Raw genomic sequence first — 14,646 nt, forward strand, 5'->3', positions numbered from 1 at the left:
ATGACCATAAAGTTGCATCAACACCCGTCTAGATTAGTTTCTAACCCTCATGTAAACAAGAGTTGTGGCAGGGCTGCATTAGTTTGAGCAAGGTGGACTAATAAACCAGCCACTGAGTGTACGTCGAGTATATCGCAGAAAACTTACAGACAAAAGTGTTAAAACACCAGAGAACACAAACCTCTCCTCTGTATACAAAAAGCCAAAAAGCTGAATTTTGTTTGTGAGTCCATCCAGGTAATAAACCTGTTAATTGTCTCCACACACATTACTGAGGTGAGACTCGAACAAAAGGCACATACGGGCCCCTGCTGTGCTCCACAGCACCTCTGCATTAAAACAGCCAGCGTCTGGCTTCCACAGAACCCAAACATGTGTCTCGACAACCAGCGCAGCTTTCAGCAAGTGTTATGGAAACCCACCTTTTAAAAATATGCAGCCCACTCCGGCTAACATGGCAGGAATAATGGCTACATGTGGATATAATTGAGCCAGTAGAGCACCGGGGGGATGGGTCCCGATTTATTAGCTGTTAACACCAGGAATCATACCGGTCCCACTCGTCGTACCACACGCACATGGCTTCACTGGCTGTGAAAATGTTGTTTTTTTCTCTCCAAAGTGCTAAGAAAGGTGCTTTCAATTTGATAAATGAGAATGGGCAGACTCTCAGGGGCTTGAAGTGGGCCACTCTGAAAGGACTGGAACGTTTTCAGACCGGCCTTTGGACACATGACAATTCAAAGTGAGGGCCAGGCTCAGTGCAGCTAACTGAAAGCAAATTCTGTGCTTCTTCTTCACCTTAAACGAATACTTCGCTTCATTTTCTGTCGTAGCAAGAGTTAGAAAGGAAGATCAATACCACACTAATGTTTGGAAGCGAAACATTAAGTCATAGCCTGGAAACTATTAGCTTAGCATAATGTCAAACTACTTCTTTAAAGTTCTTGTATTGACTGTAGTAAGTCGCCGACTGATTTTTGATGGGTCTATTTAAACAGCATCTTGCCTTTTCTGCTCTGTTTGCACTGGTTTCAGACCCATCTCCTGTCAGCAGGTTAACTCAACTGTTTCACCGTCAGTACGACGACACTGTATAAAGCCGTCTCTCCCGCTGAAAGCTCGGGGAGGCATGTGTTTTTTTTTTCCTCTGTGTGGTACGACAGCCTCAGACCTGTGCACATTTGAACATGCCGACCTAAACTGTGCCAGCTGTTCAAATAGCATAACCCCGGCCTCGACACAGGTTCCCCATTGAAGCCACGCTCCGCTTGATGGAGTGATCCAGCCTGCAGTGCACTTTATAGTGTACACACCTCAAAATGGCGACATTTGTAAAAAGCCTAATAAAAACATTCCTCCAGCAAGGAATGCACCAGGTATTTCCTCTCCTACACCTGGTTACGATTCCTTCAGTGCGCTCGTCTGTTTTCACAGAACCACGCTCTTTCAGGGAGTGGATATTGATCCTGTACTCGTGAATGGAGTTGTGTTTTTCTAAATGGATGACATTGAAAACACAGGTCCCTTCAAGGGCTGAAGCTTGACACCATTTAAGGCTAAAACTGTTGAAACTTATTGGTGAGTTGTTTGGGAAACGTGTGAGTGTGGCTTTCAGTGTGATGGTGAAAGGAGTGTAACTGCTCAGTGAGTAGAAGTCATCATGTATGAAATCAAGTGGGAGGCAGCTGAAGAGTCAAGCACAGGGGTCAAGAGGTCGGGATGCGTCAGTGAGAAGAACCACTGAATGTGACAAAGCTACAGCAAGACTATATGACTAAACGTACGCGAGGAGACATCGTGTTATCACTCCCAGGCCGTCAAATACGGCCGATGATATTTCGCCATGCCGCTCAGCATCTCATACAAAAACAGGCTCCCTTTCATAATCTGTATGAGACGCCTGTCAGAAAACCTTTGCCACGTGGCAAACATTGTGAAATGGTAGGACTTTTTATCTTTAGGCACCAAAACTACTTGGTTAGGTTTAGTTAAAGATCACAGTTTGGTTTAAAATAGGTACGTTTACACGTATGAGTTAAGTACGTTATGTAAGTTAACTTAGCTAAAATAAGTCAGCGTTGGTTTTTTGGTTTCAAATGTGACATGAGTGTGAAATGAGTGAAACTTCTGTGTTTCACACATCCATCCACCCCAGCTTCCTCCCTGTGCAGACTTTTTTGCTCTTTGTACAACGTCACTTTGACCTGGGTGTCTACAAGTGTGGGTTTACATTGGAGTTAGTTAAAGTTAAAGTCTCATACAGATGCTAAAGGGAAACTTGTGAGTCTGTTTGAGATGCTAAGAAGCTTGATTGGGAATGTGAATGTTATGGAGGGGAGTTTTTCAGGTTCAGGGCCACAGATGGGTCATAAGATATTTCAAAGACTCGTGCTGATCTACACTAATTTCAGATTTTACACATGGAGTCAGTTTAAGTGTTGGGTTTGAAAGATGAGTGCACACCTGATGAAAGGCACAAATAAAATTCAATAAAGTTTCAATCTGCCTCTCGCAAATCCTCCAACTTTTAAGAACTGCAATACTAAAGTGCCCCTTTAATAGAAACTGATGTTAACTGTATCATCAGCTGACAGATTGAAAGTTGTCAGAAACATTATAAAGAAAAGGCCAGAAACACCGAATACAAAACGCAGTTCAAAGTCAGGGATATATTTGTACAGCCTCTCTCTGAGGTTACATTGCAATTACTCTCCCAATTATAAAATGTGACTGCAGAATAATTAGAGAAACTGAAATCCACACAGATAAAGTGTGCTCTCCTCCATGTCTCAGGGCTGGGGGGGGGGGGCTTCATGAGTTTGCCTGCGAGCGGTCAAGTCAATAACTCATCAGGCTGTAGCAGCGTGGGGGTCAGACAGGTTCCTCTGCACATTACAGATGTTATCTCAAAGGAGCACGGGGACATTAACCCCGAGTCAAACTGTCATAAAACACCCCTGTTTTTCAAGCGGGTGAAGGATGAGAGAAACGTTGACAGACTCAGTATCACGTATTGTTGGCTCATAGTGTAATATGGAAACTGTATTGTCACTTTGACAGAAAGGTTCATATTTAATTTTAACCACAATGTAAGTTTCACATTGAGAAAAATGCTGATGATTAGATGATTTGTGGGTGTAACGTGATAATTCAATGTCTTTTCAACTTTGGACAGTTAGAACAGTTAAAGGGAGTGTTCAGGTGCTGAGGGTGTATCTACAACTGAGTAATTTAGATTTTTGGGTTTGGTTGCAAAAAGGCAGAGTAGATAACAACCTGTGGTTGACAAACAAAACGAGATCCGGTGTGTACCGACCATTTGGCACGCGCAGCATTCAGATTTTGATGTGTCCCTCTTTCACTCTTAGCCTGCTGACAGGAATTGGTGTTTGTAGTGTGGTTTTGTCAGCTAACCAGGTGGGTCCACGATGCAAAGAGTGAATCCACACCAATGCAAAATATTCAGTTCATCATGTGTGAAGTGTGCTACCTCAACGGAGAGAGTGGTTTGCTGAGCCGCATGTCGGTTTCCTCTCCAACTTTCAGCAGTTTCTTTTGTGGCTATGTGCAATCCATTGATGTAAACTGATTTCAAATCTGCACAAAGTCGTTTACAGTTGGAGGATTTTCATCTATTTTAAATATAGCGCTGTTTTACTACTGCTGCAGAACTGAAAATGCCCACACAGTGCTCGACATAAAGTCAAAGATAGCTTCAAAAACTCCCCGAAGCAGCAAAGCTGAGTCAAATTACTGCTAAAGCCACACACCTAATTGATTTATTTACTACACCTGGCTTCAATAAACGGCACCAAAATGCAGGTTACTGGTCTATTTAACACTTCAACTAAGCTATAATTAACCCGCTGTAATGGCTCAGGGGCCTCACCCAACTGGTTAACTTCAAACTCCCCCTTCTCCCCGCTGCTCTTTAATAACCTGTATCTCCTGTATCATCTGTGCCTCTTCACTCACTTCCTGAATGGGGCCCACCGTTGATCAGTCTGTAATTTATGGGCTTTTTTGTGGGCTGAAAATAGACGGGGGCTGGTTCTTATCAAATGCTGAGGAGTGAAGACTAAACTAATAGCATAGTTGAAATCTAAGAAGATGACACCATCTGACATCTGAATGATAATGATTACAGAACAATATAATTACCATGCATGCCCAATTTAGTCTTCAATGCATATTTTTGTAATATGTCAAGGCAGGGTCAGGTCTGTTTGTGAGTGGCAAAGGTTCATACTACAGGGAAGGACTGTTGACGTAACTGCTGTATGACTGAGGCTCTTATTCATCAACCAGCCGTTCCCAAAATATGTGATCATCCTTTACTGTTACAGTGAAAACTGTAACTCACTGCACACACACACACACACACACACACACACACTCCCACTGCTTAGCAACGACATGCGCTCTGACAGAGCGGGGAAAGCCAACACAGAGCAACTCGTCCTCCTCAACATCCGAACCTGTGACCGCGTCTCACGGGCTTCTTTAAGGGTCAGAGGTTAAAGTGGCTGCTTCTCTGAGGCGTCCCTTGACTCCTTGGCCTCTGGAGAGCTTGAGGTCTCCACCCTCTTAACCTTGACAGACCACCTAAAACTCACCTGAGCTCTCCCTTGAGCACTTATCAGGCCTATCTCGTTTTCAGCTCAGCTCAACTGTCAGAACCTGTTCTCACACCGGCTCATCACAAGACCTGTTGCCCGTGTTGTCCTTCCAGCCACTGCCATTAACCGCTCAGATAATGACTCTTGGCTCGATTAATTCCCTTCTTGTTTTTGTTCCCATCTAAGCCCTCGCAATCGTCAGCATGCCCGGGCACTTCTCTGCAGCAGGACAGGTCATGTACTTCAACCCGCGGCAGGCCGAGGGGATAAACACACTTGATCCATAAATGCATGCATACTCATTTGGAAGGGGCGCCTCACAGCTGTGGGTGACATTCCCTTAATGCAGCTGCTCTGTTTAACCTGAGGCACAGACACGGTGCAGGAGAATAAGCCTTTGCTAATCTACCTGCTTGGCATATTATGCAATTCAGACATTCTTTTGTTAAAGGGATAGAGATGCTCTTTGACGAAGCCACGCATGCATGTGAGCGAGTGCAACTTTCTAATGACAAGGGGCTGCTTTTTTGAGGAACTGCATTCCAGCACAAATACATAATGTTCTAGTCTGAACATGCACCTCTTATGCAAATAAATCAAATTAAAATTGAATTTGAGAAGGTGGTGGAGCTCAGGCTCTCAGTTCTGCTTTAGAGTTTTAAAGCAGTCAGATATTGCAGGTTGTCAGTGTATTTTGAGTGTCAGAATGACAGAGGTGTACTCTGGTTTAATGCAGCTGGTAACCACTTCCTGTTTTTTGAACAGTGAATCTTCTCACAGTTTGGCCATAATTTCCTGAAGTGTGTTTCGTGTGTGTGAGCAGGGGCGTTTGTGTGTGTTGTGGGTTAACGCAAACTGAGGTGGCTCGAATGTTTGCAATGAACAATCACAGTTCCTCTCTATTCAGTGCGGTGCATCGTTATGAACTGCTATCTTTGTAAAGTTCGTGGTGCAAAATGCACGAATAACATTTGCATTTGTGTGTGTTTTTTTTTGTTTGTGTGTGTGTGTGTGTGGGTGTGGGTGTGCATGTGCATGTGCAGTTATGCAAATCTGTGTGTGCCAGTGTAGCTTCATGTGTGAGTGTGGTGGTTGTGTTTTTAGAGGAATGGTGTAATGGAACAAAACAAGCCTTTTTTTTTCTCTCTCTCTGAGTGGCATGTGTGTTTTTTGTCTTTAACACCATCAGGAAACTGGTGCATCATCCACCACTCTGGCATCATGCTGTAACCCTCCTGCTCAGCTGAACAGTAACGTGTGAGAGCTGCCTCCACATTGTCTCCAGATCTCTGCATCTCTCTTTTGTGCTTTGTGATCGGCTTAACAGCGTGGACCTCACACAGGCTCACGGCAGAGATACCACATTCTTTGCCTGCGCTGAGGCCCATGTTGAATGTTGTCTTTCATATCAACGATTAACACGAACACATGTACGCCAGTTGTGTGTATAATGTATGTGTCTCCGAGTGAGCCAAGGGGACTGCCGGGTCCTAATTTGTTTTCGCAGACTCTGAGGTCGACCGTGCTAAGATTTATACTCATCTGGCATTTTTCGCCCTCGCCCCATTGCGTTGCACAAGCCTGACTGATAGGCTGGAAATACAGAGAGAAGTACTCACAGCTTGTTCTGCTCTCTGCATTTGATTCTCAGATGGGGGAGTCGCAAGATATCATGTTTTTAATCTTGTGGAAATATAGACGCTAAACCTCTCCATCAAGGTCTTACATTTGCTTTTAACTCACTATTAAGCAGTTGTCACTAATCAGGCTGGTAGTTGTTTATGTCACACACAAAAAGGACCTAACAAAGGAGAAAAGAGAAAACAGCTAATGTAGCAACCGCATCACATAGGTAGCCACACACACCACAAGTTAGAGAAGTGGGCCTGACTTGTGGGGGAAGAGGTTCCCCACTGGTGTTACACGCAGAGATAAACAGCACTTTTTGCTGAAAATAGATCCTCTTCATCTCTACTTGACCTAGAATTTGTACACCCACACTGAGGGTTTTCCATCCAACCCTGTTGTTACCTGCTACCGAACAACTGAGGGGAAATCTGAAACATTTAGTGGCTGGAAGCTCATCCGTGTAGACCATAACCCAGAGCAGCCCCCCAAGAACCAGAGGGTCCTTCACCAAAAAAAAAAAAAAAAAAAAAAAAAAAAGATGTTCTCCTTCATCCTGAAATATCCTCATCAGAGAACAAAATGGGCTTATAATGGAAATGTATGGCAGGGTGTGGCATGTTATGAGAATCCCACAAATTATGGGCTGGTGGGGAATTGTTCTAATCCAGCAAGCCAATGCTGCGGAAACAGAGCTGCCATTTTGGAGAAAGGGAAGGAGCCAGTTATTTCCTGAGTCCAGACCGAGACCTAATGGATCATGGGGAAGATGTGTGGGCCTGGTGGGGTTTTTGAGGATGGGAGGGGGCAGAGGACCCCACACTTTTGAGGGTTTGGGGGTTTTGCATCTGCAAGTATATGAAAATACCTGTCAGTGAGATTGGAAGACAGACTCAAACAGTGTGGAAGCCATAATCAGGGTCACTTCTAATCCAAATATGGCTCAGATTCAAGTCCTCTTTTGATTTTTTGCCCAGCAGGAAAATGTAAGGAAGAGCAATCAAAGATAGCGCCTGATGTATGCGTTTCAGTAATTTGAGATTTCAGCTGTTTGCTCCGTCCTTGGCATTATTTTTTGATAATAGTTCATTGCACTTGCTCAGCTGAAGCTTTCATCAGATGTTCAGACGCAGGCACGTCCTGGATCATGTTGTGTTTCTGTGGCGCGCTGCTTTTCTTGGAATGTGCGCCGGCTCTTTGATTGTTCTGTTTCCTGTGATTTCAGAGGCCCTTTGTCTCTGCGTGGTAACTCACTAATCAGGGAACTCCGTCATAGCTCCCCGTCGCGAGGCCGCGCTCCCCTAATGTCACCCTCTGTGTAATGATATTTTTGGCTCTGCTCTCATGCCTCTCAGAGTCCACTGTAGCAAAAAAAAAAAAAAAAAAATGTCAAAGTTGGCAAGAACAATCACCTTTAGGAATGTGCAGACTAAAAATGAGACTGTGGCATCAGTGGGAGCTGAGGGGGTGACTGCTCCGTCATGAGGCAGAGCTCCAAAAGTGAAAAAGTAACAGTAAATCCCTCTCAACGGGACCTTCCTCTCACCTTCACAAGGCTGTTCGCTCCTGTTTGATTTATGATTTGATATATTACAGGCTACTGGATACATGGATCATTTCTCTCTGTTCGTAAAATGTGCTAGGAGGAACACATTTGCCAAGACTGGAGAATCATAACTGTTTTTTTTGCACTCTGGGTTTCCCCCATCTTCTTCTGCTTAGACTGTGGTTTCATGATGTGTTATGGGCTCCATGAAACAACAATGAAACCAGATGTGCTTAGTAATGCGTCTATGTACAGTCTTAACAACTTTGCAGAAGTTGAACCGAGAGCACACCATGTAGCTAGTGTGAGAACTTTGTGCCGTCTAAGCTTTCTGGAAGGCCCTCTCTTCCTTTTTATACCTCCTCTTAAAATAAGCCCCCTCCCATTGGCTGAGAGCAGTCCGGTCATTGAATCACATCAGGCCAATTAGAGAGTAACACTTCCTTTACCGTGAAAGATGTTTCCTGTTGATAGTAAACGTGTGACCTGCTGAGGAACAGAGATGGGTGAGGGAGGGGGGAGCTTATTGAAACACTGCCCATGTTTCCCTGACCTTTGTGGCCTTTCGCGGCGGAAAATCTGATGCTGTCGTTGTGTGTGTTGATTGTGTGTATGTGTTTGCGGGTGTACAACAGCGGTGGAAAGTAAAGAAGCACATTTATTCGAGCATGCTTTTCAGGTGCTTGCACATTACCTGAGAATTTCCATGAAAACTTACAGAAATACTTGAAAAGAAGAACAAGAGCCAGAGAGATCAGCTCAAACCTTTCCTCTTTCTCCATACCATTGGCCAATCATGGTGGATGGGAATGTTGGATGGTAGGTTTCCGAAAGTTCCAGAAATGGTCGGACACTGCCCCCCACCTAAAGTTACTGGAGCTATTCGACTGTCCGTCTGATTTAGCCTTTAGCTGTTCCACCAAACAAAGACTTCCCTTCTCAGCTTTTCAGTTGATTTTTTTTTAAATAACTGTTTGAGGCTCAAAGCGGTAAAACCATCAAATATTCCACAGAAGTGAAAATATTAGAAAAAAGCACAAAAAAGAAAATACATATTTGTGCTGCAGAATTAGTTTTTTAGTCCTTCTGATGCCATCAATCATCACACGACCCCTCAGATGTACACTGAGACCCTTTGGAGGGGCCCAAGCCCGAGGTTGGGAACCACTGAACTAAACAGTTGCTAACACATTGACACATCAGGATTAGCAATAGCACAAAATGTAACAATAAATCAGTCACAGGAGCCATTTTTCTGCAGAACAAGTACTTTTACTGCTAATACATATGTAGTTTTACTTGATCGCAGGACTTTTACTTCTAACAGTGTTTTTACAAGTTTTGTACTCTTACTGGATCTGAATCTTCCATCGCTCGTGTGCACTGACACACAGGCCTGGCGAGAAGAATTGACACACACACACACACACACACACACACACACACACACAAACACACACACACACACACACAGTAGTATGAATCTGAGTGAATTCTGCCATGTCATGTCTTCTCACTGTACCCGGCCAGGGCGGCACATCCTGCCACTTCCCGTGCCAACCTAGAGATGTGAAGTGGTTTACTGCCTGTGGGAATGACAGCTTCACTCTGATCAACTCGGGCAGATCGCATTCCAAGGCTGCATTTAGAGCAGCAAACAGATCTGATGTTTAACTCTTTGTGGCGCATGTGTTTTCACAGCCGTGTAAATAAACAGTCTTTTTCTCTCCATTTTGATGTCCGTGAGAAAATCAGACGCGCGGCGGATTAAAAACCCCGGACGCCCGAATCCTCGTGGTGTCTCTCCTAAGTTTAGGTGAAGATTTCATGTGTGTTGACCTCTGACAGGGTTTCAGTGACCAGTCTCGCCTCCTCACGCCCACCTGTTTCTGTGGCCTGCGTAGACTCACGCTTGTTTACCTCTAATGGGACTCTGCTGCAGAGTGAAAACCGAGGGGCCCGATGGTTGTGGCCACAGGTCGGAGGAATGTCTACCGTCTGGACGGGAAAATGTAATCAGCTGAGATCAGCGAATTAGAGGCCGGTTTCTCTTTCTCCGTTCGCGCTCTCAGTTTCCCCCCATGTGCTTCTCATGCATGCAGCCGCTCTCACTTTTTCTCACTCGGTCTCTCGTGAGTTGTACATGCACCCACACACTCATGCGCGCTCTTTCAGATGAAGAAAAATGACACCTTTTCTTTCAGCTATTTCCTCTGTTTTTACATACTTGGGCCTGGGGTACAAGAGGCAACCTTGTGTTTTCATGTGACAAAACACACAGAGGTCTGTGTGGATTTGAGAGAGGTGAATAGCCTAATTCATCATTCGGGGTTAGGCCTGTCTAAGCCTCATCTGGGAATATCTCTATCTACACTTAAAAAGTGGGACTGTTGGCGCTGTCTCTTGAGCTTAAAGAAACTACAACTCAGTCTTGTCCTCCGCTTGACTGATGACTTCTCTGGAGAATCCAAATTCCACAGTTAAAATGTGGTTTTACCTAAAAGCTGTAAGCCTGCGTTTCTCCTCAAAAGTCCTCCTGTTTGTCAGCATTTTGCTTAATCCTTTGGTGTTATGGGCTGCGCTCACAAAAAGCAAACATCGGCGTCAGAAGAAGTATCCAGAACTTTACTTAGATAGACCTACGACCATGTACAGACACTGCATATGAATTTGACAAACACGTGTCATTCTGTGTTATCATCTTAGATGCGTCTTGTTGGGGTGGGGCTGTTTTAGACAGATATATATAATATATGTGCGGTTTTTCATTTTGAACTCCATAAAATTTACTGGGCTGTAGAAAAAACAGACAGTAGTAAAAGAGCTGTATGTACATTATGTTATGAGCGGGGATAGCAGCACTCCTAAAGCACACTTACAGCAAAGTTTACCAAATAGAGTAAACTGAGGTCTGCTTTTTTGTGTTTCTGGCAGTTCAGTGCACCTAGTTCACTTGGAAAAAGTGCACCTGTCTTGTATTAAAGGCACATAGTCATTCAGCCATGTCTGCAAAGTGTCTGTGTAGACGTTCAGATTTTCTAATATGCGAAACCCAAGTTTTGATCAACCTTAATGCATCTTATTTATCGATATCTGTTCCATGTATTTGCGTTCTGTCACTGCCTCTACCCATGGTGCTTTTCATTGTTACTGGAGGAGTTACAGACAAAGCGATGCATGCGTGTGGTGGACATGACGTGTAGAACAGCAGCTGATGCAGGTGCCCATTTAAAGCTATCTTAAAGGCAATATTTGCTCATTAGTTCAGCGCTGATAACACTGTTGAATCTCTTCTTTTGTATTGTTTCTTACAGAGCATTTGTTCGAGGTGTGTTTGCTGCCCCAAGTGGTTGATGGGACCTGCACTGAGTTTGACTGTGTCACTGTGTACTGCACTATATTCACTATCTGCCAACTTCTTAAAGTGTCCAACTTAAACAAAGCTTAAACAAATCTCGCTCAGTGTAGAGTAAAAGGCTTGAGTGAGTTGGAGCAGTGAGTAGGCACATACTTTGGACACAGCCATGTACTGTATTATTAAAACACACTTGCTTTTGCCACCAGTAACCAGAGGTGTCGCCAAATCCACCAAGACTTAAATCTTGAGGATTGTAATGTTAAAAGTCCAGACTGAAATCTAATATTCATAACTGTGTTTCCATTAGTGTAAAATCAGATGAAAATGAGAATTGTTGCGCTTTCATTACCTTATAATGAGTCCTTTATATCTGCAGACGGAGCATGGATTTAGTTATTTTCCAGCCCTGCCAAACATGCACACCTGTCATCAGTCCACTCGTGTGGCACACTGTGTATATTAAGTCTCACCAGAGGCATTATCTCTGATAATTAAGCCTCCACAGTGGACGTTAAGGGTAACAGGTCAACCACAGGCACGCTCAGGGCTGCGCTGTACGTCCTCCGCTGCCCGTCACGTACACTCACTCTCACACATTCTCACTCGCTCTCACACACATGTTGATAACCACACTTGTAATGTGAACCTTACTGCTGAGGAGAGCAGGCCTATAATTACAGAGCAATGGTGGGAAAGCCATAATCACAAAGACTCAAATAGAAATCTGAATCAACAGATGATTCCAGATTGACTCGTTCCCTCTGTTTACACAAGGCCGTCTTGATTTACGCTCGGAACTGGAAAACCTATTGTCCCTTGCACAAATGTTAACATTTCTCTGATTGAGCCTTTAAGCAGCCTGCAAGCGGTGATATGTAATTGTGCTCTTGTGTTTTTGCTTTCACTCGGGAGCCACATCAAAGGTGTTTTTCGTATCCTGCCCGTCGATAGAAAGGGCTGATTCTGATCAGAGAAAACACGACTTCAGTCAGTGGCCAACTGTGAATCGCGCTCCTGTGTTCACCTGCTTTCAACAGATGCCCCAGTGTGTTTCTGTCACACACACCAACACTGCACTTCCACTGTTACGGGCCAGCTGGCGGAAACCGTTAAATGAGCAGAAACTACGACACCTCCGTGGTATGAAAATGAGACGTGATGCACGTTTTCTTTCCACATAGGTGTATGTTATTTTAACTGGAGGTTTGGTCACCTGTTTCTAGGCTTGTTGATCGTGCACGAGCTGCACCGACCTGTTTAATGAATAGCTGGCAGGATATTCTCTTTTATTCTGACCATTTTGCCTTTTAACAAAGCCTTCTGAAATAAATCTCTCAATATGTCCCACATAGATACTGTGTATGATTCTTTGCAGCATTTCTGAGGAAAGTGACATATTTCTTTTGGGGGTCAGTCTGAGTTCAGAATGGTCATCTATCTGTCTGCCCGTCTGTGTCTATACAAGACGAACTCTTCCTCTGTTTTTTGCATCAAAACTCCGCTGTTTGTTACTGTAGCTTTAAAAAACTACTGTTTAAAACACTGTCGTTGCTCAATGGCAATTGCCTAAGACACCCCATTCCTGGGAAATGAATGCGTGCCCTTGTTCCAAATTTAGTTTTTGCCCGCCACCATGGGCTGCTATTTGGTCTGCCATTTCTCAGGGTTGTGGGCTTCTTTAATGAGCACTTTGATCCCACTCAGGTCTGGCGCTGGTGTTTATGCGACCCTGGAGAAAAAAAAAAAAGAAAAAGAAAAGAAAAAAACATATCCCATTCTCTGCTAGAGACCTCTGAGCTGTGGTGCCCAGTGCAGCGGCCGCATCGGGACCCCGGGGACCTCGTCTTCATCCTCAGACGCTGAGTGACCGCAGAAAGTTCGTGGCTGTACTTTCAAGTCACAGCAGGGTGACTTTTTTCTGTGGAAAATACAACAGCAGATGACAAATGTACAGTAGACGAGGGTTACAAGGGACACAGAAAATGAAACATTTCCAGGCAACCTGTCAGATTCCTTTGAGATACGAGCTCTCATTGCAGATGTCAGTGGCAGCAGGTTTTTTTTTAGGGTCATTTGTAGTATAACATGTGCTCTTGATTAAGATTTCTCTTTATCAGTCTCGTAAATTTCATAACTAAACTATAACAGCTTCTTGGCTCTGCACACTGGATACTTGATTTCCAGCACGTCTTCGACATGGAGCAGCTGTGTTGTTAGCGTCAAGGCTCAAGTGCTTTTTAACTTGCTGCATCTGTACGCTGTCACCATAACCTGCACAAACTTAACACTTTAAAACATCCCCAGTTTCACATGCGAGCTATTCAGAGCAGAATCTCAAATACTGGATTTGCTCAAAGCAGAAATCAGATCATCATTTAAAGGAAAGGTGCAGCCATAATAAGTTAGTTTAGCTTAGCATAAAGACTTGAAACACGGGGAAACTCTGCCGAAGCTATTAATATGACTGAAATCAATGGTTAGCAATAGAAATCTGAGCCACCCCTGCTGCTCCCACACACACACACACACGCGAAAAAGACAACACGATAAGCATCACACACACCAATCAGAGTAATTTAACAGGCATTACTCATAGGATCTTCACTTGGTTTAACCATTGCTGCACCAGAGAGACTTTGACTGTTCTACATTCACTCGTTCATCTTCGTTGGCGTCACAGTGTTTCTGTGTGAGCACTGTTTCGGGAGCATTAGGGCGTGAGACTGAAGTGTGTCACACGCCAGCAGCGTGAGAGTTGGCAGCCCTGGTTAAAATGGTAACTTGTGGTTTTACAGTGGCTTATGTGCAAAGCAGTTTTTTGGGAGCAGTACTTCCGCAAGTCAGCGCTCAAGCTCACAGTGACGACAAGATGGCGAGAAGTTCCAGCGCCAGGCTGTTCCAGATAGAGTTACAGCACCATTGTTACATTTCTGTGTTCATAAGCGAGCTGTACAGGTGCTCAGGGACATATTGTTTATTCTCTCTGCTGTGTAGCAAGACATTTGCATTTAGCCGGTCACATGCATTCATGTGCCAATCGAAAAGTCCGCCTGTGGTCATTCTGTGATCCAGTTCAACTTTCAGTTGTTGTTTCCCTGAGGTTGAAGTCAGCACAGAGTTTTTCTTCACTTCTCTCTCATCACTTGCTGCCACATGAGCAAGACTAACCAAGTGAGCATGAAACAGGGTTCATGAAAAGGACAACGAACGACAGGCTTCTTAGTTTATTAGTTAGCTGCTGTTTTCGCAGGTTTTGGCTTCATCGTGGTTCACGCATCGGCCAGAGCACACTGATGCTAACAGCAAACACAGCTGAGATGAAGGACCGAAATCATCCAGTTTTCTTTACATTTCTTTTCTTCTTTATCATGCATGCTTTTAGTAATAGTTCTTGCACTATTATCAGATAAATTCAGTGCACTGGCCAAATGCTCAATTAGTTTCACGTGGAGTGAGTCCAGAAAGACTTCAGCTGCTTTTGAATATGAAAAACG

Source organism: Chaetodon auriga, chromosome 12 (assembly GCF_051107435.1).
Source record: "Chaetodon auriga isolate fChaAug3 chromosome 12, fChaAug3.hap1, whole genome shotgun sequence".
Classification (NCBI taxonomy): Eukaryota; Metazoa; Chordata; class Actinopteri; order Chaetodontiformes; family Chaetodontidae; genus Chaetodon; species Chaetodon auriga.